General features: G+C 48.8%; 1 long non-coding RNA gene across 2 annotated transcripts; it reads left to right on the top strand.

Moving 5' to 3' along the window:
• The first annotated feature begins 1,832 nt into the window (after positions 1 to 1,832).
• On the top strand, positions 1,833 to 25,950 carry LOC149366512 (uncharacterized). 2 transcript variants are annotated; one of them, XR_016285705.1, is made up of 7 exons: positions 1,833 to 2,146; positions 19,916 to 19,977; positions 20,034 to 20,096; positions 20,156 to 22,531; positions 22,627 to 22,749; positions 25,609 to 25,748; positions 25,822 to 25,950. It is a non-coding gene; the product is annotated as an uncharacterized LOC149366512 (long non-coding RNA). The 2 variants fall into 2 exon arrangements; XR_016285714.1 differs by having other exon boundaries at positions 20,156 to 22,749.
• The last annotated feature ends 895 nt before the right edge of the window (positions 25,951 to 26,845 follow it).

Raw genomic sequence — 26,845 nt, 5'->3', positions numbered from 1 at the left:
CTACTCTACTAATGGCTTGGTATAGATAAGGCACGTCGTAGTGCTCGATAATATAACGTGCACTTAAATACCTATTGTCACGTCTTGAAATATCAGTTACTTTGAGGACACGGGTGGACGTACAAGGGTATAATACCAGAAAAATTCTACCGTTCAACGTATCACTTTCCGGCGAATGCTTACTCTAATGACTTAGGTGCACGGCGGGATCTCAAAATGCTTTTACTCACATTGCGGTGGAAACTGTGAAGAGAAATAAGATGCGCACAAAGGTGGATAGAGGGGTGATAGGTACCCAACCCCACCAACACCAAAATATTAACCCCGCCACGGTGTCTGAGTGGTTATGGCGCTCGGCTGCTGACCCGAAAGACGCGGGTTCGATCCCGGCTGCGGCGGCTGAATTTCGATGAAGGCGAAATTCTAGAGGCCCATGTACTGTGCGATGTCAGTGCACGTTAAAGAACCACAGGTGGTCGAAGTTTCCGGAGCCCCTCACTACGACGTCCCACGTAGCCTGAGTTGCTTTGGGACGTCAAACCCCAATAAACCAAACCAACATATTAGGAGCAAGTATCGAGGAGCTCTGCTGTGGTCGCACCAGCTTTTTTTTGCCTTATTACCTCTGGTTTTACCCGCTCCGCCAACAAAATGTGTACGGTTAACGACGAGAACGACGACATCGTCAAAAAGCGCGGCTGCTGCCCATGACAAAAGATGCCGGGGCAGCAAATATTCTTTTACCTTCCATATCAAATGCACATAAATAACCACTTACTACTACTACTACCCATGACAAAGCAATACGGCATGCCAGTTTCTGTGTGTAAAAGGTGTGAGTAAAATTCAATTTCATTTAATCTTTTCAATTATAAATTTACAAATGGACTATTGTTCGCACGTTCCGATTTCTATGTCTCTTTATTGCACTAACCTCTTGAACACATGAACTGTTTGAACAGGAGTATAACGGCAGTGAGAACAACGTCGCAGCCAAGAAGCACCCGCCACTGCACCCTGAAAGGCTAACATCTCATTTGATAAATTTAGGCAAACCGCTTCTTAATTATCACCGCGTCTCTACTAAACTGCTGAAGTGCGTCAAACGTCATGAGCACGAAGGAATACAGGCAGTTATGCGTATATTTTCTAATTTCCAAAATTTACTGCCTTGACAGCCATAATTCCAGGTTTCGTGGCCGCGGAAAACGCGCTCTTATGAAAAAAGAAAAAACGGCGAAACAACGCTACTACAGGCAGAACATGCTCAGGGTAAAAAAAAAAAGATACGGTCTGTCGAAAGCGCCGAAGGAAATATCGTAAGAAACTGATAAGGAAAACTACGGTCCAAGCCACTGTCCATGGGCGTCCGCAGAACTTTTTCCAGGGGGGCACCCGATGTCCGGGGATGGGGGCGGCGGTAGGAATTAGTGCATAACTAATATCCGTAATTCCAGGGGGGGGGGGGGGGGGCTTGCCCCCCCTTCCCCTTCCGGACGCCCATGCCACTGTCTGCAAAGGCGACAGAGCGCCACGTGCGGCAAAACTTGCGCGTCTGAAGAAACATCTTGCTATCAATCGTTTCATCGCGAGCATTTTGCACCAGGCCAGACAGACAGTCGTCTAACAAAAAAAAAAAGAAAAAGTGAGGCCGGTGGAAAAGCGGCGAGCATGGCCCGCATGCATCGAAGAAGCGGCACCGGTGCATCGTCATGGCTGCTGACTCTGCACGTGTGGGCCTCTTGTCGAAGATAGCATGGGCTTTAATTGAAGAGCGGAAAACGGGGGGGGGGGGGGGGGGGTCGTGTAAAAGAAAAAAATAAGAAGAAAACGCTCGGTGACTGATCACAGATAACTCCATCTTCGAGAACATTCTGCCAGCGTCAGCAGCGCATGCGCAGTTTGGCAGCCACGCTCAGACGAAGCCATTTTGCCTTCCTAGCTGTCAGTGGGGAGGGAGAACCCGGAGAACCGATGAGAACGCGTCGCAGTGCGGCGCGTTCTTCTTGCCGTGACTTTGTGCCCGTTGCCAGCTTGTTGCTGTGGTCTTCGCCGTTCCCCGGAGGCGCCCGGGAAGCCCTTACGTTCGCGACCTGCCGTGGAGTGCAGGCGGAATTTTCTTCGAGCCAGGTCTCCGGCAACGAAGGTGAGAACGGGCCTAAGCCTCGCGGCGGGGGTCGCCTGTGTTCGTGAAACGAGCTCTCGGCTGTTGGCATACGAATACTCGCATTTTCGTAACCAGCAGGTCTGGATAACTGTGTAATACAATTAACACGTGACTTGTAAAGTGGTTTCACGAACCGCCGCGGTCGAGTCTCTTTTTTTCCATGACGGAAGCGCGGCGGGCTAGTACTACGTAGTCGCGGCGCACGTGTAGGCTTAGCTGACACTAGGCAGGGCTGCTAGCTGCAGGCATTTAATTGAGTCAGCGAGGAATTGTCATGTATGCCTCACATTGCTGCCTCTGCGCTTCTCCACACGGCACTTGTACCGTCTTTGTCAAAAGTAACTAGGCTGCCGCGAAGGCTGCGGGAGCACGCGCGCGGCCGTGTGGCGGCGCTACGCTCGCCCGCTCCGAGGGTGCAGCAGCTGACGCAACTTTGCTCCGTCACCATCGTTTCTTAGATATGATAAAACTAGGCGCGTCAGATGTGCGCGCTGCGTTTTCGCGTGTTCGGAGCATGGCTGCGCCGACCGAGGGCGCACTGTACAGCAGCGGTGCTCTTCTTTCGTTACGGGTAACTGCGCTGAAGGGGATTCCTCGCGTTTTTCGCTGTATAATTATGCCTGCTTATGTTCTATACACCACAGTTGAAACGGACGAGAAAAATTCATTTTTCTGTTCGTTTTCATGCGTCTAAATTAAAACAGGGTAACGGACCTGGAAATTTAAATATGCTTTTTCCGGGTTGCGTTGCGTACTGCCTCTTTATGCTGCTTAAGGCCGATTCACACGACGGACCGTTCGCCCGCGGCCCGCGTACTACGTGTTCATACGTCAGCACTTTGAGAGGCGCTCTGCCGGCCGCGGCCTCTCACGGCCGGCAACGCGCCTCTCAAAGTGCTGACGCATGGACACGTAGTGCGCGGGCCGCGGGCGAACGGTCCGTCGTGTGAATCGGCCTTTAAGTACCATCGGGGACAAAATTTTGCGGGACGCCGGAGCGGCGTTTTCAAGCTGCCTCTGCGCCACTAGGAGGCGCAGTGGCCGCGTCGAGGCTGTGATGGCCGATGATTAGGCGCATAAGCGTCCTATATTCGTCCGCCTGCCTGTCTGATAGCTAATTTCGCGTGAGCAGCGGGTTTTTCTGAGCTTGGCCGCGGGCGGCCACTTTTAGCCGCTTGCGCTCGTCAGCCGCCATATGGCCGTCGTACTCGGCGCCCTACCCAGCAACAGCGATGACGGTGCGCTTCCACGCCGCCCGTCGCATTTATGTAACTTTTTTTTAAGGAGAGAAATAAAGCGCTGTTTTTTCCTTCATTTCACTAATCGTTTGCAACTTCGTGCCTACGTTGGAGGACGGTTTGGTTCTGCTGCGTGTTAGCCACTTTTTGACGCACCTTAAAGGCGAGCGGGCATCGTAACCACTACATAAATATTCTGCTGCTGTAAAGTGCGAAGAAAGGTAGGAATTCTTGGGCAACAAATTTATTGCCACAAAAGAAAAAAAAAGTGGACGTAAATAAAAGCGCAATCCAGGCGTCCATCGCAGAAACCACTTTCTACTATTTTGAGAAGACACCGTCAACAGAAGCCATGCTTATAAAACGCCGCAGCATCTATTGTATAAAGACCTGTAAAGCACGAAGCCTTTCCTACTGTCCTGATGGTCGCCTGTTAATTATCTGCGTTGGCATTCCCAAAGCTCGACTTCAAATGGTAAGCTTTTATTAAGCCCTATGCATATTCTATGGTGTCCGTCTGGCCCTCCGGTGACAGTGCTAGCTGTCGCACGCCACGACTTCCAGGAGCAGCCCTCACTCTCGGCGAAGTGTGCGCAGGACCTCTGTCCCGCTGAAATAGAAAGCATTTAGCCCAGAATAGTCCGCCAAGGACGCAGGGCAGCGCACGTCCTCAATATTGTTCACGTAACAAGGCAAGGGTCCGTCGATTGTCACTATAGAGGTCTGAGCTTTCTCATTGACTTGCGGCTCAGACAGCCTCTCCTTAAAAAAAATTACCGACGATTACGTTACTTCCTAATGCGAAATTTGAGCGCAGCAAATAAGCTGTTTCACCTTTTCGATAGTGAGTCAACCCCAGCTGCGGAGTTGGTTTCAGGGACAACGCCGCCGATGCCGACACAAACAATACGATACCTTCGCTTCCGCAGCGCTAAGAACCAGGTCTAGCCGTGGGAAGGTGGTCACGTATTCGTCGACGTGCCGGGGCCTACGTGAAATAACCGGCGCGTCGGCAACTGAAGAGCACCCTATCCGCCACACAAGAACAGGGGGGGGGGGACCCTTTCCTCCTCTTTCTGCATGGCGGCGACGGTGTTCTATGCAGTCACGTTATCTTGACTCTCTAGCGGCGTCTGCGGCATCAGTCGGTCGCTGCTAGCGCTGGGGGGATGAAAGGGGGGCGGAGCTGGTTACGAGGCCGACGACAACGCCGACGACGACGCGAAACCCAGGAACGGACGCCAAAGAGCTGCGCTCTAAAAAAAGTTACATAAATGCGACGGGCGGCGTGGAAGCGCACCGTCATCGCTGTTGCTGGGTAGGGCGCCGAGTACGACGGCCATATATGGCGGCTGACGAGCGCAAGCGGCTAAAAGTGGCCGCCCGCGGCCAAGCTCAGAAAAACCCGCTGCTCACGCGAAATTATTAGCTATCAGACAGGCAAGCGGACGAATATAGGACGCTTATGCGCCTAATCATCGGCCATCACAGCCTCGACGCGGCCACTGCGCCTCCTAGTGGCGCAGAGGCAGCTTGAAAACGCCGCTCCGGCGTCCCGCAAAATTTTGTCCCCGATGGTAGTACACGCATGTGGGAAAGCTTTTTAGCCTTTAGCGGTTTTCGAGGCCACTTATTTTTTTTTTAATATGCAATCCGTTTCTATTAGCCCCCTGGTTACTATGCCTATAATTTAGTGCATTACTTCATTGTAGTAGTTTCTTGCATTTCCTTGTGGCTGTTTTTTTTTTAATAAACAAACTGTGATGAAGCCTCTCACGCGCAGCCTGTATGCACGCGTGAAAAATAGTTTGAATGCGCAAAGCCCTGTATTTCTGAACGACAGCCTCCACGTGCACATTCGCCTAGAAACGAAGAAAGCGAGGTCACGGTGCCAGACCTACCACTTGCTTTTGTGTTTTCCGCTTGTTCCTGAGCGCCCCATTCACCGCGTGAAGTTCATTGATGCACCAGGGCGTGGACAACAACTTATGGGGAACCGTTCCTTACAACTCAAACGCGTTGCGAGAACCCAGACTTTGAATCGTCCGGTGACCGTGCTCTGGAATGCTAAAAACAACCACTCGAATGATTTTTCCACTAACCCTATCTAACACGCCTAGGGAAAAAAGACTGGTACGCTTTACTGGGGCAGCGCTGCTGATAGCATTCACATTAGAGATTCTGCTTCGTGGATTTGTGTGCATAGAGCTGCTTTCTATGCTATAGTGGAATGAGTTTTTTGGAGAGGAGGAATAACCGCGAACTTGGACGAGACTTAAGAACTAAAAGGTACACAGAAGAGGAATCTGAACTTGTCTTTTTGCTGCGGGAACTCGATCTACACGTTCCGAGCATTCTTAGAAACCTCGACTTATTGTCCTGTGTGGCCGATTTCCCATATTAAATCGAATTAACGTCCGGCTCCCGCCTTTTTTTTTAATTCTCCCCCGTACGATGGGCGGAGTCGACCAACGCGTGGAGTGCCTTTCACCCAGTCCCGTGGCGGCTTGCCGCGCTGCCATCGGCGGAGTAATACGTAGTAGTCCGTAGTAGCAAATAGTCCGCGCGTATTTTTATTTCTGTGGGCTTATTTTGCGGCTATATTATCTGCGAACGAAACTATTTATTCATGGAGACCTAAAAAGAAAATGAAGCGAAAGCAAAGCCTCCACGGAGCTGGCTGAAAGGAACTCCACGCGTTGGTCGACTCCGCCCACCGTACGGGGGAGAATTCAAAAAATAAAGGCGGGAGCCGGACGTTAATTCGATTTAATTAGGGAAATCGGCCACACAGGGCAATAAGTCGCAGTTTCTACGAATGCTAGGAACGTGTAGATCGAGTTGCCGCGGCAAAAGGACATATTCAGAATCCTCTTCAGTGCACCTTTAAGAACCGCTCGCCCTGTCTTCTCGTTCTTAAGTCTCGTCCGAGTTCGCGGTTATTCCTCCTCTCCAACATGTCAGACCAACTGGCCCAGAGCTTCCCCTTGTGGAATGAGTTTAGGTGAACGTAAGCCGCGAATAACAATATCTTAGAAGAAGAAACCGGAATAAGCTCAATAATATCCGAAGGGGTCTTTCTTTTAGGGGTGGAAGTCAGGTGCGACGCCAGTTAGGTTATTCGTAAGTAAAACGGAAGCAGATAGAGGCACAGAATTTCGCCTCCCTGTGCTTTACACTGGTTGCTATTCGCTTGATGTCCCAGTCGCATCTTCGGATTGAAAGCTCGCGTTGACAAACGAGGGACCATGGCCGGCCGTGGATCCTGGCTCATTAAATAAAATGTTTGCTGTAGGCTGTCACTTTTAAGGGAGAAGAAAAAGGACGGGAGTGGAGTTAGTTGCCGAAATCGCATGTCCCCACAAATAGACAGGAGAAAGAGAAAATTTAACAAAATTTCTGTTTGGGCTAGATGGTGCATAGCTTATTTTGAAACGAATTCAAGCGCACAACAACACGCACACAAGAGAGGAAAGACACAGGACAGGCGCTAACTTCATCTGATTTATTCGCAGGTAAGAGAGCAGATTATATACATAAATGGAGACATGCGCAGTAAAGAAACACATCGTCAGTTCACAATGCGTGCTCGAGATACCTGTACTCTGCGTGCAAAAGATTAACAGACGTGTCACTCACACAGTCATGCCCCCTCTTCCTGATGTGAAAGGCTTCTAATAGTTCACGTGCCGTCTTATCACCGCCTTATCACCGCCTCTGCCAAGTATCTTTATCTCTTTCAGCCGCGGCTCGCACGCTCTGCAGTTCGCACAATGCTCTGCCAAATGTGTCCCTCCGCCCCTTAACGCCCGCAAATGTTCCCCCGCCCGGTCATTGACACACCGCCCGGTCTGGCCTATGTAAGCCTTCCCGCCGGTCCACGGTATCTCGTAAACGACACCGGTACAGCAGTCGATATACTTTTTTGAGCGCTTCTTCCTGCAGCCACCCTTTTCCGCGCACGAAATGCGTGAGCAAAGTTGGGCAAGTTTCTTCGGTGCGGAGAACACCACAGGAACGCCGTGTCGGCCTGCCACTTTCTTCACATGATGGGCAACCTTGTGAATATACGGTGCACTACCGGTTTAACCGAGTGTCTTTCCAGTGTTTTCGCTTTGCCGAACATGACCTGCTTGGTTTTCCGGAGTAGGGCCTCGGCCACAGAAACAATGACCGCGCAGGGGAACCCGGCCGTAAGTAGCCGGTGTACTTGCTTATTAAAGCTAAACTGCATAGCATGCGGGCACGACTTCGAGAGAGCAGACCCAAGGCATTGGCTGGCTATAGACCTCTTGACAGTTTTTGAGTGAGCGGAATTAAAAGGTAAAAGCTCTTTCTGTGCCCGCGGAGCGTACTCCCAACATACATGATCAACCCCTAAAGTAAAATTGGCGTCTAAAAACTGCAACGATCCTTGTAAAGGGAGTTCGTGCGTAAACCTCAATCCCCTCCCGTTCTGCTGAAAGCTTTCCAGGACGCTGCCAACCGCTTCGGTGTAAGAACTGTTATCTAGTTTTTTCAAAACAATAAGAAAATCGTCTACGTACCTAAAAACTTTCAGCACACCCTTCCCATTAAAGCTTTGCTCAAGGGCGCGGTCAATGTGGACAATTTTATGCGCGTTCTTGAGTTTTATTTGGGTGTTACTTTTATCTCTTTTGAGAATAAATTTTATCGTCAGAGACAAGGGATCTGCATTGGGTCCTGCGTAGCCCCCGTGCTTTGTAGCCTGTTTTTAGCTTTTATTGACCGCGCCCTTGAGCAAAGCTTTAATGGGAAGGGAGTGCTGAAAGTTTTTAGGTACGTAGACGATTTTCTTATTGTTTTGAAAAAACTAGATAACATTTCTTACACCGAAGCGGTTGGCAGCGTCTTGGAAAGCTTTCAGCAGAACGGGAGGGGATTGAGGTTTACGCACGAACTCCCTTTACAAGGATCGTTGCAGTTTTTAGACGCCAATTTTACTTTAGGGGTTGATCATGTATGTTGGGAGTACGCTCCGCGGGCACAGAAAGAGCTTTTACCCTTTGATTCCGCTCACTCAAAAACTGTCAAGGGGTCTATAGCCAGCCAATGCCTTGGGTCTGCTCTCCCGAAGTCGTGCCCGCATGCTATGCAGTTTAGCTTTAATAAGCAAGTACACCGGCTACTTACGGCCGGGTTCCCCTGCGCGGTCATTGTTTCTGTGGCCGAGGCCCTACTCCGGAAAACCAAGCAGGTCATGTTCGGCAAAGCGAAAACACAGGAAAGGCACTCGGTTAAACCGGTAGTGGTACCGTATATTCACAAGGTTGCCCATCATGTGAAGAAAGTGGCAGGCCGACACGGCGTTCCTGTGGTGTTCTCCGCACCGAAGAAACTTGCCCAACTTTGCTCACGCATTTCGTGCGCGGAAAAGAGTGGCTGCAGGAAGAAGCACTCAAAAAAGTATATCGACTGCTGTACCGGTGTCGTTTACGAGATACCGTGGACCTGCGGGAAGGCTTACATAGGCCAGACCGGGCGGTGTGTCAATGACCGGGCGGGGGAACATTTGCGGGCGTTAAGGGGCGGAGGGACACATTTGGCAGAACATTGTGCGAACTGCAGAGCGTGCGAGCCGCGGCTGAAAGAGATATACTTGGCAGAGGCGGTGATAAGACGGCACGTGAACTATTAGAAGCCTTTCACATCAGGAAGAGGGGGCATGACTGTGTGAGTGACACGTCTGTTAATCTTTTGCACGCAGAGTACAGGTATCTCGAGCACGCATTGTGAACTGACGATGTGTTTCTTTACTGCGCATGTCTCCATTTATGTATATAATCTGCTCTCTTACCTGCGAATAAATCAGATGAAGTTAGCGCCTGTCCTGTGTCTTTCCTCTCTTGTGTGCGTGTTGTTGTGCGCTTGAATTCGTTTCAAGATAAGAAAGAGAAAACATACATTTAAATGCATTAGGAAGGGTGGTGGGTATGGTTGTGCTGGTTGGCAGTGAACGAAATTAATATATGCGTATGTAATAAAGTATGTCCGCCAAGAAAAATTTTGTTCTGCTTAAATATTATTAGCCGCTGCGGTGGCTCAGTGGTTATGGTGCTCGGCTGCTGACACGAAAGACGCGGGTTCGATCCCGGCCGCGGCGGCTGAATTTCTTTGGAGGAGAAATTCGAGGCCCGTGTACTGTGCGATGTCAGTGCACGTTAAAGAACCCCAGGTGGTCGAAATTTCCGGAGCCCTCCACTACGGCGTCTATCATAGCCTCAGTCGCTTTGGGACGTTAAACCCCATAAACCAAACCTAAATATTTATTACTCAAATTGTTTTAATTTGCCTTGGTGATTTTTCCGCGAGAAACCACAAATATGGGTGAGCAGAATATTTTTTTTCGAAGGGCATGCTAAAGAGGGACGTCATTGTGAAACACTGATTACTTGCTCAGTTTGGGGCCCAGTGCGGCTCAGAAACTTCCACACATATTTATTTGAAAACGAAACAAAGGGTTCTTTTTTATGGAACATCTCCAGCATGAATGCGGACACCTAGTCCGCGCATTGTGACTTGTACTCAATGCTGAAGGGTTGCTCCTAGTGATGCAAAACTATCGATAATTCTGTTGATAGTACTATCGATAGCCGTGTCAATACTACTTCTTATTTATAGTACTATCGATTTTATAAAATCAACCACGCGTGCTCACTGCATCCTAAACTTGGCTTCCTGAGTGTGTGGTATGGAGGTGGTGGTCTGAGTAACGACAGGACTCGCCCGTTTTCGCGGCCTACGCAATAGTCTTACCATCGACCGTTTCACTATCGATAGTCTTACCGTGTACCGTTTCACTATCGATAGTCTTGCTATCGATAGCGGTACTACCGCTAGTAATACTATCGATAGCAACACTATCGATAGCAACGCCATCGATAGCAACGCTATCGATACTACAATCGATAATACTATCGATAGTCTCTCGATAGTAGCACTATCGATAGTTTTTTTACACTATCGATACTATCGGTAGTCAATTTTTCGATAGTTTTGCATCACTAGTTCCTCCGCGCTTACGACCTTGTGAAGGCCCCGCCAGCTTCGACGGCGTCACGAAGTCGCTTAGGTATGGGGACGAGGTCAGGAAGCAATCTCAGCCTCTCCTATTCTTCTTTGATGACTGCCCACAGTTGCTCTTTGGTTTGCTGTTGGAAGGCATGCTTTGCCAGGTTTTTTATTCATTAGGCCCCAGATCTGCTCAATCACGTTGAAGTCGGCTCCTTTTGGAGGCCACGCCAACAGTTGGACTCCGACATCTTGAATCCCGCTGATCACTTTCCTACACAATAAGAAAACAAGCGAAAACAATAAAACAATATGCATTTCATAATTTATTTAAGAAAGACAAGATATACGTGTTATAATCATAGTAATGACAAAACCCTCCACTGATATTCGATTAGTGCCTTACTTTTGATGGGCGTATGTGTGAACAGTGATCATTGCCGATTTCCTGAAATACTGAAACGCTTTCTTCCATTAGCTTTTGCCCCAACACATAAAAACACGCACCAGGCATTCATAAAAAGTGTTCAACTGTGGCTACTATTTTCTGCCGGATACGATAAATAGGATGCAACTCCGGAACAAAAATTGAATCACTTTCTCCCCTCTGGCATGGAAGTTTTCCACCGTCTATGCTATGTGAGGAAGCTCTCGTGAGGAAGCTGACGCATGCCTTAATCTGAGCTGCACATTGGCAGCTTTCGTCCAGCAGGTTAGAAAATACTGTTATTGTGTAGAATGCCTGCCGGCGCTTCAGTCACTTTTCTAAAATTTGCAGCATTACGATACATCTTTGCAAACTCCCAAGGCACTCTCCCTGTTACTCTCTTCCTCTTGTCAAAACTTTTTTCAGTACAGAAGGAATATAGTGAACAGCCACATTGGTCTGTATTTCTCTTCAAGCTTGGATCCCAGGCAATCAGGTTGCGCACCGCTTCGCACGTCAAACTTGAAAACTGGGCGCCACACGCATTATCCTGGGACACTACAACGCTCTAGAGACCTTATATGCTTTACTATGATTGCGCCAGATATTCCTGCTGCAGACACCGCCGCGGTGGCTCAGTGGTTACGGCGCTTGGCTGCTGTCCCGAAAGACGCGGGTTCGATCCCTGCCGCGGCGGCTGAGTTTCGATGAGGGAGAAATTCTAGAGGCCCGTGTACTGTGCGATGTCAGTGCACGTTAATGAACCCCAGGTGGTGGAAATTTCCGGAGCCCTTCGTTACGGCGTCCCTCGTAGCCTGAGGCGCTTTGGGACGTTAAACCCCCATAAACTACTCCTGCCGCGGACAGATTTCTCCCCACTCCAGGGCTACATATATGCTTTGGAGCATCCACATGTACACACGCAACACCCTTGCTTGTTCGTTTCTCTGTCGCCTGCGCCCTTTCCTTGCTTGCGCCGCCAGTTCTTAACCACATGCTAGCCTAGAACTTTCTCTCTTCCTCGTTCCAATCACGCCGTCATCCACAATGCCCTCCCACAAAGTGGCGTGCTTCGTTAGCCTCGCATTACCTCACGGACCAGTTAGCTCTGGCACTACTATCTCAAGAGCTACTCGACTATTTGGTCCCTTTCTCTCTCTCTCTCTCTACATCGATACAAAACTGTGCGAACTTGCAGACAAAATTGTGTACGCACCTGGTCATGTCGATAGGACTCCGGTCTTGTTGGAAAAAGAAGCCGTCGGGAAAGAAGCTGCTTGGGAAAATGAACGAAACAACAAGCTGCATACCATAAAGCCCATTTTAAAAGAATGGAAATCATGCCGCCATAAAGAGCGTTTTATCGAAGTAATTTGATGTCATTTACGCAGAGGTCACACCCACATCACCCATAACTTCTTAACAAAAAAAAAAAGACAAACCTGTGTGTGAAATGTGTGGTGAGGAGCTCACAGTAAATCACATTTTAATTTCTTGTTCTCACCTCGAAGAACTTAGAAAAAAAAAATTTGCGGTATTTTACAATGAACACATTCCATTTCATCCCGCATTGCTTTTAGGCGAGCAAACACTTGTCGAGTTTTCACTTGTTTGTAAGTTTCTAAAGAAAGCCAATGTTTTAAATCTATTATAATGTAACCTCTATACACTTAACCTTGTGCTTGGCACATGATAGCCATAGTTGCTTATGCGCCATAAAATCCTATATAACTAACTAACTAACAAGATACTGGTCAGCATTCAGAGTTCCGTCAGTTCGATAGAGAGGACCAAGACCTTAGCTCGTCATCACTCCCCAAACGCTCACCGAGCACCGGCCACTTGCTGCAGCTTGGTGTATGTACTGAGGGTCATACCTAAAAAAAAGACAAAACAGCGCTACATAAGAAGAAATGTAACTTGCAAGGGTGGAAGAGCGGGCTAGTTGGTAGTTCATCTTGGGGGAAAAACACAGCGCATTCCTTAGACATGGACGAAGAAAGGCAAGACGATACAGCGCTGACTTCAACTGATTATTTTATTGTGGAGCAACATATATATAGAACCGAGAAGTGGGCCGGAAGGCATGGTTAACAGGTGCTGTGTTTGCACGTGACCGAAAGATAACAAACTAAAATAGAAAATACACATGAGGGCAAGGGTGACCCTTGGAGGCAACAAAATGAAAACTAAACAAAAGACATCCGCGTCATCCTTTTAAGCGTCATCCTTTTAATAGCCCTCCACTTCTCTTTTATCTTGTTTAGTTTTCATTTTGTTGCCTCCAAGGGTCACCCTTGCCCTCATGTGTATTTTCTGTTTTAGTTTATCTTTCGGTCACGTGCAAACACAGCAGCTGTTACCTATGTCTTCCCGCCCACTTCTCGATTCTATATATATGTTGCTCCACAATAAAATAATCAGTTGAAGTCAGCGCTGTATCGTCTTGCCTTTCTTCGTCCGTATCTAAGGAGTGCGCCGTGTTTTTCCCCCAATAAGAAGAAAAGTCCGACTTTAATTTCGCAATATAGATTTTGTCCTGTTTTAAAGAGCTGAAAATGTAAACTCCTTCATAGACACAAAACACTGTGTCTCACCTTGTGCCAGAAAGTCGCCAGACGCACTGCTGCTGGTCCCATCTACTAACCAACGTGCACTCGTCTGAGAAAGCGACCAATCGCCATTCATCTGGGCCCCACGAAAGATGTTCTTGGCCAAAATGCAAGTGTTCTTGCTTCCCCTGTCACTCAGCCAGGGTTTCTGACACGACTTCGTAATCCGGCTTCAATCAGCCTCCGGCGGATGGTGTTTATGGAAACCCGGAGATCCAACTCTTGCCTGATATCACACAGGATGAGCGTTGGTTCTCAACAAACTGCAGCAACGATGCGTAAATCCTCTTCGGGTGTGTCTCGGCTGCTGACCCGAAAGATGCGGGTTCGATCCAGGCCGCGGCGGTTGAATTTCTTTGGAGGAGAAATTCTAGAGGCCCGTGTGCTGTGCGATGTCAGAGCACATTAAAGAGCCCCAGGTGGTCGAAATTTCCGGAGCCCTCCACTACGGCGTCAATCATAGCCTGAGTCGCTTTGGGACGTTAACCCCATAAACCATCTTCGGGTGTGGTTGCCAGTGGTCGTCCTCCCCTAGGCGCGTCATGTATGCGACCTTCTTGTCAATACGTTCGCAAGATGCGGTCTATACTCCACTTTGAACAACCTATCGCTCGAGATATTTGAACCCTAGTTTGCCGCCGCGGTGGCTCAGTGGCTATGGTGCTCGGCTGCTGGCCCGAAAGACGCGGGTTCGATCCCGGCCGCGGCGGCTGCATTTCTTTGGAGGAGAAATTCGAGGCCCGTGTACTGTGCGATGTCAGCGCACGTTAAAGAACCCCAGGTGGTCGAAATTTCCGGAGCCCTTCACTACGGCGTCTCTCATAGCCTTAGTCGCTTTGGGACGTTAAACCCCATAAACCAAACCAAACCGAACCCTAGTTTGGCCTGCCATCGCAAGGGCAATAATTCTGACCCTCGTATCGGAATCCAAGCGTGGCATGGCATCCGCAGGCAGTACTAAAAATGCGGCATGGGAATGCAGTTCCGCAGATTAAGGTGACGACTCATCGCGGTGGCTGGTGTAAGGCTGATGCAACGAACGAGTAGCGCGATAAGAAAGCGCGCGTGTAGACTGCAATGAGACTGCTGAGTAACGACCCGGCACACTGTGAAAGGGTGTCCTGCAGCGGTCAGTGACTCACTGCTGTGTAATGTCCCGGCACACTGTGAAAGGGTATCCTGCAGCGGTCAGTGACTCAGCGCATTTTAACGCAGACATTATTGTGCCGAGGCGCCCAAGAATGAATACCAACCTGTTAAGGACGAAACCTGTTAATGCCGAAAATGTAGTCAGTCCATCCGTATACTATATACAACAATACTTTATTTGTAGCAACATAGCATAGTGGGCGAGTCGGTATTGCATCTTTAAGGAACGAAACAGCGCAACTAAAACGAAGGACCAAGAAAAAGAGAGACACGAACACGCGCTGACTTACAACTGACTGTTTTAATCGGAAAACCACATATAAATATAAACCACAAATCTCTAATCGCTGCGTCACAGGCTCACGTCGTCATCGCTAACTACTAACATAAAAAGAAAGGAAAAACCATTGGCGAAAGGTAAGCACCTACAGGCTCCCACGCTTTTCCAAAAGATATATCTCGCGCTTAGACAAGGCTATCGAAGTGCTGCTCACACATGAGTCACCTTCTGTGCAGATATGATACGCCTCTACTACTTCCCGTACCAGTTGTTCTTTATGGCGATACAGCACAACAGTGTTGTCAAAGTACGGAGTGCATAGGCAGGATTTGCAATGTGCAGCCAGTTTTGACGAACCGGAGCCACGCAAAGAATTAGCGTGTTCCAAAAGGCGTTCGTTGAGGCACCTGCCTGTTTGACCCACGTAGAAATGGCCACACGAGAACGGAATCCTGTAAACGACTCCAACTCTGCACTGCACAAACTGAGTGGCATGACGGACTCCGCACCCTTCTGTGGCGTTGCCGTTTTCTTTCTTGCGTTTCACTGACGCCGGAACCTTGCTCAGCTTATTAGGCGCTGAAAACAAGACCTTGCCCCCAAACTTCGTCGCTATCTTCTTCCATCTGTGAGACAGCCGATGCACATATGGGACTACCACCCCTTTGTTCTTACTTCGTGTCATTTTCAGCTACTTTTTCTTTCTTTGTTTTCATTTTCAAGAGTAGCCTGTTGCACGTTGACACTAACACCTCTTCCGGAAAACCTGCTGCTCTGCAACGAGACCATTGTGTGTCAAAGCTTGAACCAACTTCATGCAAGCATGACTTCTTAATTGCCGCTCCAAGGCACGCCATGGCGATCCCGTTCTTGACCAGCTTGGAATGATTTGAATCAAAATGAAGAAGTGGCTTTTGCGTTCTTGGTGCGTAACGCCAACATACATGGTTCCTTTGAAAGTTGAAGTTGACATCCAAAAACTGCAGGCGTTCTTCAGAAGGCATTTCATAGGTAAATCTTAGTTCAGGCGCCGTGCTTGAAAATACCTTCATGATGTTATTGACCACTTCAGGGCTTGCTTCCGTTGGTAGTGCCACAAGATAGTCATCCACGTATCTAAGGATGCTAGAGGTGCAATCCTTGAGTTCTTTCTCCAGTGCCCTGTCCACTGCGCTTAAATATATACTGCTCAATACAGGTGCTACGCTTGAGCCGATGCATGCCGATGGTGTCGTGGGGAGGAGACACATACGTGCAGCGGTCCGGCATATGCATCGGCTCAAGCGTAGCACCTGTATTGAGCAGTATATATTTAAGCGCAGTGGACAGGGCACTGGAGAAAGAACTCAAGGATTGCACCTCTAGCATCCTTAGATACGTGGATGACTATCTTGTGGCACTACCAACGGAAGCAAGCCCTGAAGTGGTCAATAACATCATGAAGGTATTTTCAAGCACGGCGCCTGAACTAAGATTTACCTATGAAATGCCTTCTGAAGAACGCCTGCAGTTTTTGGATGTCAACTTCAAGTTTCAAAGGAACCATGTATGTTGGCGTTACGCACCAAGAACGCAAAAGCCACTTCTTCATTTTGATTCAAATCATTCCAAGCTGGTCAAGAACGGGATCGCCATGGCGTGCCTTGGAGCGGCAATTAAGAAGTCATGCTTGCATGAAGTTGGTTCAAGCTTTGACACACAATGGTCTCGTTGCAGAGCAGCAGGTTTTCCGGAAGAGGTGTTAGTGTCAACGTGCAACAGGCTACTCTTGAAAATGAAAACAAAGAAAGAAAAAGTAGCTGAAAATGACACTGGAAGTAAGAACAAAGGGGTGGTAGTCCCATATGTGCATCGGCTGTCTCACAGATGGAAGAAGATAGAGGCGAAGTTTGGGGGCAAGGTCTTGTTTTCAGCGCCTAATAAGCTGAGCAAGGTTCCGGCGTCAGTGAAACGCAAGAAAGAAAACGGCAACGCCACAGAAGGGTGCGGAGTCCGTCATGCCACTCAGTTTGTGCAGTGCAGAGTTGGAGTCGTTTACAGGATTCCGTTCTCGTGTGGCCATTTCTACGTGGGTCAAACAGGCAGGTGCCTCAACGAACGCCTTTTGGAACACGCTAATTCTTTGCGTGGCTCCGGTTCGTCAAAACTGGCTGCACATTGCAAATCCTGCCTATGCACTCCGTACTTTGACAACACTGTTGTGCTGTATCGCCATAAAGAACAACTGGTACGGGAAGTAGTAGAGGCGTATCATATCTGCACAGAAGGTGACTCATGTGTGAGCAGCACTTCGATAGCCTTGTCTAAGCGCGAGATATATCTTTTGGAAAAGCGTGGGAGCCTGTAGGTGCTTACCTTTCGCCAATGGTTTTTCCTTTCTTTTTATGTTAGTAGTTAGCGATGACGACGTGAGCCTGTGACGCAGCGATTAGAGATTTGTGGTTTATATTTATATGTGGTTTTCCGATTAAAACAGTCAGTTGTAAGTCAGCGCGTGTTCGTGTCTCTCTTTTTCTTGGTCCTTCGTTTTAGTTGCGCTGTTTCGTTCCTTAAAAATACTTTATTGTGTGCAAAGCAGCCACTGACTAGGCAAAAGAAGCAGAGAAGCCACAGTAAATTGTTCTCACATGAATAAAACGGCTGAGCAGTCTATACTATACTTGGCTAAAGTGTGACGATCTGTGTGGTACCACGCTGCCTCTTGCAATTTTTCTTGCAACTTTCGGGATTGTTTTCCATGGGGAACTCGCGCAGTAAGACATGGAAGTAGAGGATATATTGAAACCAGAATTTTGATTCAAACAATGTGCAAAAGCCACTATTAAGTGACATACAGAAGACAGTTTCTTGAGATTATTGCTTCGTTAACCACCGACAAGCAGCTATTAACAGTAGCAAAAATTTTTTTTTTTTTTTTTGGGGGGGGACTTTGTTGACCTAAAGTGCGGTGAGGCGAAAGCATTCTGCGCGGTGTTGCTGCTTGTGCCACTCATGTGTGGTGGAAATGTTGATTAAAGCATTGTAGAAAGAATTCGTGCGTTAGGTGTCCATTTTGTTTTATGGAGGCGAAATTCTAGGGGCCTCCACTACGGCGTTTCTCAGAGCCTGAGTCGCTTTGAGACGTTAAACCCACTAAAACCTATAACCATTAATGTCTTTATTCGAATTAATCGTGATCAACCGGGTCTGCTTCTAGGTAGTCACCATCGTGTTTGCCGCAGTGAAATTAGGTTGGACATTGATTTTTGGTTCATATCAGCCGAGGTCAAATTCAAGGGGTGAGTGGGCTAAATTTGGGAGTGGTCCGAGCCAGATTTGGAGGTCACCATTGTGTTCACTTTAGTTGAAATAGGTTGGACATCAATTTTGGCCCAACAGGCCGAGGTCAAATTTCCCTCCTTGCGTGCCAGCTACAGTGCGACAGAGCGTGACCGGGTACGAACGCGACCCGACACGCCGGCGAGTCATCAGTCTAAAAAGACTTTCGCCTTAAAGGGACTATGCAGCAACTTAATTGTAATTACGTAAAGCAGACGAGAGATAGGCAATCACTCGTCACCCCAGCGCAAGAATTTTTGAGCTAGCATCAATAACAACGAAGTTATAGACGATTCAAAATCACGCTCCTCATCTCCCCCCTCAACTCGTACGAGCGGGGCACCATAAATAAAGAAAACAGCTCCGGGACTGGGCACCGGCAATGAATACGTCATTCGCTGACGTTCTGTTTGCGACTTCCGGTTGTCCCACCTAACTCCTGAGGAACAGCGTGTATCGGCAGCGTCTCTCCGGTCTGAGTTTAAGGCACTGCGAGTGGCTCCCGTACTCGCGACAGAAAGAGGAGGCAAAGGTAAATTGAAAACATGCGTGAAGGCAATGCCCTGGCTCGCGCTTGCCCGAGGGGGTCGCGCGGCGGCTCGAGCAGACGATTTTCACCGCTACCGGAAGTGTGCCCGTGACGTCGTGGCTGCCGCGGCTCGAGCGAATGACAGCGTGTGGTGGCCTGCCGACGTCATGGGACTAGTGACGTCTATTTTCCCGATATTGGTTTCAAAATGGGTCCCTACGAAGACACCAAACGGCCCGCGAATTTTAAAAAACACGATTTTAAAAAATTCATAATAAATTGCCGGCTCAGTTCCGAAGACTCATACTTGTTGTGAATGCTTCTGAGCATCCCTTTTAAGCATTGAAAACATTTACAAGCGGCTTTTAATTCTTTGCATAGTCCCTTTAACATTTTCACGCGTGCATACAGGCTGCACGTGGGAGAGGCTTCATCACAGTTTGTTTCTTAAAAAAACTTAGCCACAAGGAAATGCGAGAAACTACTACAGTGAAGTAATGCACTTTAATTATAGGCATAGTAACAGGGGGCTAATAGAAACGGATTGCAGACTTTAAAAAAAAAGTGGCCTCGAAAACCGCCAAAGGCTAAAAAGCTTTCCCATTTGCGTGCACTTAAGCAGCTTAAAGAGGCAGTACGCAACGCAACCCGGAATAAGCATATCTAAATTTCGAGGTCCGTTACCCTGTTTTAATTTAGACGCATGAAAACGAACAGTAAAATGGCATATTTCTCGTCCGTTTCAACTGTGGTGTATAGAACATAAGCAGGCATAATTATACCGCGAAAAACGCGAGGAATCCCCTTCAGCGCAGTTGCCCGTAACGAAAGAAGAGCACCGCTGCTGTACAGCGCGCCCTCGGTCGGTGCAACCATGCTCCGAGCACGCGAAAGCGCAGCGCGCACATCTTACGCGCCTAGTTTTATCTAGGAAACGCGGGTGAGGGGGCGAAGTTGCGTCACCAGCTGCACCCTCGGAGCGGGCGAGCGCCGGCCAGCGACAGCGAGCGCAACGCCGCCACACGGCGCTCGCCTGCTCCTGCAGCCTTCGCGGCAGCCTGGTTACTTTTGACAAAGACTATACCTGTTCAGATGCTTTAAGAGTAAACTCCCGAATTCTGTATACTTGCACCCTTGTTACAGCTCTGTTTTTAATTTCGCAGATGCAGGACTTTGGCACTGCGCTTCTCGACATGGCACTTGAATCTGTCCAGACGCTCCGAGAGTAAGCTCCCAAATTCAATATGCTTGCACGCTTGTTACAGCTGTTTATTTTCGCAGATTCACGGACTTTGGCACTGCGTTCCTCCAGACGGCACTTGAATCTGTACGGACGCACCAAGAGTAAGCTCCCGATTTTCTATATGCTTGCACCCTTCTTACAGCTGTTTTTATTTTCGCAGATTCACGGACTTTGCCACTGCCTTTCTGCCTTCCTATAGCTGTCAGTGCTGAGGGAGAAGCGATGAGGACACTTCGCAGATTCACGGACTTTTGCACCGCCTTCCCATAGCTGTCATTGCTGAGGGAGAAGCGATGAAGACACTTCGCAGATTCAGACTTTGGCACTGCCTTTCTGACTTCCTATAGCTGTCAGTGCTGAGGGAGAAGCGATGAGGACACTTCGCAGATTCACGGACTTTGGCACTGCCTTTCTGACTTCCTATAGCTTTCAGTACTGAGGGAGAAGCGATGAGGACACTTTAGATTCACGGACTTTGGCACTGCCCTTCTGCCTTCCTATAGCTGTCAGTGCTGAGGGAGAAGCGATGAGGACACTTCGCAGATTCACGGACTTTGGCACTGCCTTTGACTTCCCACAGCTGTCAGTGCTGAGGGAGAAGCGATGAGGACATTCCCAGATTCACGGACTTTGGCACTGCCTTTCTGACTTCCCACAGCTGTCAGTGCTGAGGGAGAAGCGATGAGGACACTTCGCTGATTCACTGACTTTGGCACTGCCTTTCTGCCTTCCTATAGCTGTCAGTGCTGAGGGAGAAGCGATGAGGACACTTCGCAGATTCACGGACTTTGGCACTGCCTTTCTGACTTCCTATAGCTTTCAGTACTGAGGGAGAAGCGATGAGGACACTTTAGATTCACGGACTTTGGCCCTGCCTTTCTGCCTTCCTATAGCTGTCAGTGCTGAGGGAGAAGCGATGAGGACACTTCGCAGATTCACGGGCTTTGGCACTGCCTTTCTGACTTCCCACAGCTGTCAGTGCTGAGGGAGAAGCGATGAGGACACTTCGCTGATTCACTGACTTTGGCCCTGCCTTTCTACCTTCCTATAGCTGCCAGTGCTGAGGGAGAAGCGATGAGGACACTTCGCAGATTCACAAACTTTGGCACTGCCTTTCTGACTTCCCACAGCTGTCAGTGCTGAGGGAGAAGCGATGAGGACACTTCGCAGATTCACGGACTTTGGCACTGCCTTTCTGACTTCCCACAGCTGTCAGTGCTGAGGGAGAAGCGATGAGGACACTTCGCTGATTCACTGACTTTGGCACTGCCTTTCTGCCTTCCTATAGCTGTCAGTGCTGAGGGAGAAGCGATGAGGACACTTCGCAGATTCACGAACTTTGGCACTGCCTTTCTGACTTCCCACAGCTGTCAGTGCTGAGGGAGAAGCGATGACGACACTTCGCAGATTCACGGACTTTGGCACTGCCTTTCTGCCTTCCTATAGCTGTCAGTGCTGAGGGAGAAGCGATGAGGGCACTTCGCAGATTCACGGACTTTGGCACTGCCTTCTTATAGCTGTCAGTGCTGAGGGAGAAGTGATGAGGGCATTTCGGAGATTCACGGACTTTGGCACTGCCTTTCTGCCTTCCTATAGCTGTCAGTGCTGAGGGAGAAGCGATGAGGACACTTCGCAATGCGGTGCTCATGCTGTGACTTTGTGCCCGTTGCCGGCTGGTTGCCTTCGCCATTCCCCGGAAGTGCCGGAAGCCCTTACGCTCGTGACCTACCGAGGAGTCCTGGCGGAATTTTCTTCGAGCCAGGCCTCCGGCAACGAAGGTGAGAGCGGGGCTAAGTCTCGCGGCGAGGGCGGCTGTGTTCGTGAAACGAGCTCTTGGTTATTGGCTTCCGAATACTCGCATTTTTGCTACCAGCAGAATTGGATAAGTCATGGAGAACTGGATAACTTGCCCGATGTATAGCAGAGTAGTACAATTGGTTTGGTTTATTGGGGTTTAATTACCTAAAGTGACTTAGGCTATGAGAGACGCCGTATTGAAGGGCTACGGAAATTTAAACCATTTGAAGCAGAATTAACACGAGGCTTGTGAAGTGGTTTCACGAACCGCCGTTGTCGGGTCTCTCTTCCATGACGGAAGCGCAGCGGGCTAGTATTCGCGGCGCACATATGTGTAGGCTTAGCTGACACTAGGCAGGTCAGGTAGCTGCAGGCATTGAGTCAGCGAGGAATTCTATGCCTCGCATTGCTCGCTGCCTCAAGGAGCTCGGCTCATAGCACCCGCTGTCGTTTGTGTCACGGAACGGTCATCCGTTCCGAACGCCTTTGTGGCCCGGCCGCCATGTCGTCTCAAGGAAGAAATTGGTCTAATCCCCTAGTGTGATCGCCCGTTCGATCACCCGTTCGAAATTGTAAGGCCTTATCGCCATCGCGCACGTGTGCGTGCAAGTGCTCTTGAGCGACATGTGGTTTGTGGCCGTACACGGCGCTCGGAATTCCTCGCCAACCTCATCCAGCAACTCCGAAGAACGGACGCTGCCTGCGGTCTGCGGCACACCTCACCTTGGCTGCAGCCAAGGTGAGTGGCCAGCATTCATCATATTCTGGCTCCGGTCTGGGCATCTGCCACTGCGGCTCGATTTCTCGGAGAAGCGGTCTTTTTTTTTCTTTCAGAATCGCGTGTGTGCTCCAGCAAACGGCCCCCGTGCATACCGACATATACAGGAACCCTTCTGCGGGTCGCTTCTGGTCCGTTGGCTTCTGCGCATCGTGCCATTCCTCCCAAGCTCCCTGATTGTGAGTGCTGCTTTCGCCTACCGTAGTACAAGAGCTGCAATTCAAAGGCGAAAGCCTTTAAGCGCTCAGACTCGCGGCCATGACTCTCTGTTATACCCCTATCACACTAGCAAATTTAATGTCATTCGAACCTAATGGCATTCGATGCATCGAATGTCATTCGGTCTCGTTCGGTGCTACACGGAAAAAAATGTCATTCGAAAATGATCGCATCGACCATCAGTGAAAAAAAAATAGTCCAACTGAACGACATCAGCGCGCATAAAATATGTTTGAAATTGTTGTGCAGTGTTTCAAAAGCGGGTGAGAACATTTGTGTGCCGTATTATAAGCATAATATTGCCACGCGCCTAACGCGCCGCGCGGCCTGCGCGCTGAGTCGACGACGACGACGACGAAGCGGCGGTGGGCTCTCGTGGCGCGCTGTTCTGTTCTGTGTCGTGGAAGCTGGCTCCATAATTAAAAGGCTCCCGGTCTTGGGTTCTTCCCGACGTCTACCTTCACGGCTCCTCTGGTCGTGACAATATATTATTTGCGGCCATTCTGCACCACTTTAGCCATCAAAAGCCAAGCCAAGTACAAAGTCAACCACAAATCCGATAAATGTAAACAAACAAAATGGCTGACATGGCGGCACGCGGACACGCGCGGAGCTTGGAAATGACTTCCTAAAGGTGAACTGCTCAGTTACGTCTTTAAGTGCCTTCGAGCTTAACGAATATGGCACGCAAACCAACAAGAATCACGTATCCCAAAATGACCGACGGTCGCGGGAAAGACGCTGCTTCACGCTCGGCCGCTGCGGTAGGCTGCTGAGACCGAGAGTAACAGCTATCCACGACAGCCTCTAGTGTGAACAGATTCACACAAACATTAACTTTTTTTAGCAGAACTAAATAAATGCACTTTCTAAGTTTGGCAGTGTGCACACTATATTTTTCGCGTCGCTTGTACCTGCTGCGTACCTGGTGTCCAGAGTACGCATTCGGTTCGAGATCGAATGCGAATGAGTTCCCCTAACTCATTCGATGGCGAATGTCATTCGAACCTAATGACATTACATGTATGTTCTCGTGTAGCAGTCGTTTAATGACATTAGGTGCTAATGTCATTCGATTCGAATGACATTAAATTTGCTAGTGTGACAGGGGTATTAGTCTGTCCCCCAGTCAAAAAAAACCATTGAGATTTTTAATTGGAACCAGTTGATTCTTGGGCACCATTGGAACCAATTGGCTAGAAACCAATTGGAAAGACCAATTTGTTCCAGTTGGCTTTTGAGCCAATTGGTTCCAATGGTGCCTGAAAACCAATTGGTCCCAATGGTTTCTGTTGACTGGGTAGTGCCAATCAACATTTTTCTACGGAATTGAAATTAACATGCTTTTATGGAAATCAAAGCCAACAGATACACATACATCACACACAAGCAACACTGCACATTCAGGCACTGGTAGCATACATTAGCTCAATATGTACATCCAGAGAACACACTTCTGCTCCAACTTATATACCCAATTTATTAGGCTCTTATGCTGGGGCCGGTGGTGCTTGCCCACTGAGCGCAGTTAATTAATTTAATTTCAGCTCTAGTGGTGGTGTAGGTGATGAGTACAATTTATTAGGCTAAGCTGCTGATAGCTCTTATTGTAAGTACCATATTAGTTCTACCTTTTTCGTCAAACATGCAAACATTCATTGGATAAATTGGGTGCAGTTCGGCGGACCAATTGGATGCAATGGGTAAGATCAATTGGGCTCACCAATTGGAAACTAAAATGGTCCAATTGGATAGTCCATTTGGACCATCCAATTGGAACACCATTCCAATTGGAACCAATTGGAAACTGAACTCGTCCAATTGGAACCAATTGGAAACTGAACTCGTCCAATTGGAACCAATTGGAAGCCATTGGAAATCCAATTGGTTCCAATGGTTTTTTTTGACTGGGTCCATTACATCCGAAGTGAGTCGTATAGTCATTATTAGTCAAGTCATGACTATACCTAGTCATTAACAAGTCCGTGACCAGTTGGTCATTAACGAGTCCGTGACCAGTTGGTCATTAACGAGTCCGTGACCAGTTGGTCATTAACGAGTCCGTGACCAGTTGGTCATTAACGAGTCCGTGACCAGTTGGTCATTAACGAGTCCCTGACCAGTTGGTCATTAACGAGTCCCTGACCAGTTGGTCATTAACGAGTCCATGACCAGTTGGTAATTAACGAGTCCATGACCAGTTGGTCATTAACGAGTCATGACCGGTTGTCATTAACGAGTCATGACCGGTTGTCATTAAGGAGTCATGAGCGGTTGTCATTAAGGAGTCATGAGCGGTTGTCATTAAGGAGTCATGAGCGGTTGTCATTAAGGAGTCATGAGCGGTTGTCATTAAGGAGTCATGAGCGGTTGTCATTAAGGAGTCATGAGGGGTTGTCATTAAGGAGTCATGAGGGGTTGTCATTAAGGAGTCATGAGGGGTTGTCATTAAGGAGTCATGAGGGGTTGTCATTAAGGAGTCATGAGCGGTTGTCATTAAGGAGTCATGAGCGGTTGTCATTAAGGAGTCATGAGCGGTTGTCATTAAGGAGTCATGAGCGGTTGTCATTAAGGAGTCATGAGGGGTTGTCATTAAGGAGTCATGAGGGGTTGTCATTAAGGAGTCATGTGGGGTTGTCATTAAGGAGTCATGAGGGGTTGTCATTAAGGAGTCATGAGGGGTTGCCATTAAGGAGTCATGAGCGGTTGTCATTAAGGAGTCATGAGCGGTTGTCATTAAGGAGTCATGAGCAGTTGTCATTAAGGAGTTGTCATCGAACTCTTACAATGCGAGCGTGCCCTCCATGCTTTCCCCACAGGTCCCCTTTGGTAACCACCAGAACGAGCTCACATCGGCTATCCTATGCTGTCAGCAGGGGGGACTCCAAGGTGCCATACAACTGTCGTGCAGGAAAGCCTCGTTCTGCTGCTGCTGTCACAAACGCTGAATGTCTGTGTAGTAAGTGCCCGCATCTTTTGTATCCTTGGAACGCTTTTACAATGCGTGCATGCCCTGCATGCTTTCCCCACAGGTTCCCCTTTGGTATCCACAAGAACGAGCTCACATCGGCTATGCTATGCTGTCAGCAGGGGGGACTCCAAGATGGCATACCAGTGTCGTGCAGGAAAGCCTCGTTCTGCTGCTGCTGTCACAAACGCTGAATGTCGGTGCAGTAAGTGCCCGCATGTTTTGTATCCTTGGAACGCTTTTACAATGTGTGCATGCCCTGCATGCTTTCCCCACAGGTTCCCCTTTAGTATCCATAAGAACGAGCTCACATCGGCTATGCTATGCTGTCAGCAGGGGGGACTCCGAGAAGGCATACCAGTGTCGTGCAGGAAATCCTCGTTCTGCTGCTGCTGTCACAAAGGCTGAATGTCTGTGTAGTAAGTGCCCGCATCTTTTGTATCCTTGGAACACTTTTACAATGCATGTATGCCCTCCATGCTTTCCCCACAGGTTCCCCTTTGGTATCCACAAGAATGAGCTCACATCGGCTATCCTATGCTGTCAGCAGGGGGGACTCTGAGGCGCCATACCACTGTCATGCAGCAAACTCCTGTTCTGCTGCTGTTGTCACAAATGCTGAATGTCTGTGTAGTAAGTGCCCACATCTTTTGTATCCTTGGAACACTTTTACAATACGTATATGCCCTCCATGCTTTCCCCACAGGTTCCCCTTTGGTATCCACAAGAACGAGCTCACATCGGCCATCCTATGCTGTCAGCAGGGGGGACTCTGAGGCGCCATACCACTGTCGTGCAGCAAACACCTGTTCTGCTGCTGTTGTCACAAATGCTGAATGTTTGTGTAGTAAGTGCCCGCATCTTTTGTATCCTTAGAACACTTTTACAATGCGTATATGTCCTCCATGCTTTCCCCACAGGTTCCCCTTTAGTATCCACAAGAACGAGCTCACATCGGCTATCCTATGCTGTCAGCAGGGGGGACTCTGAGGCGCCATACCACCGTCGTGCAGCAAACCCCCGTTCTGCTGCTGCTGTCACAAATGCTGAATTTCTGTGTAGTAAGTGCCCACATCTTTTGTATCCTT

This window comes from Amblyomma mixtum, chromosome 1, assembly GCF_055824585.1.
Source record: "Amblyomma mixtum isolate Tamu chromosome 1, ASM5582458v1, whole genome shotgun sequence".
Taxonomy (NCBI): domain Eukaryota; kingdom Metazoa; phylum Arthropoda; class Arachnida; order Ixodida; family Ixodidae; genus Amblyomma; species Amblyomma mixtum.
Note: the sequence above shows the minus strand (reverse complement) of the source record. Positions and strands in the feature narration are given on the sequence as shown.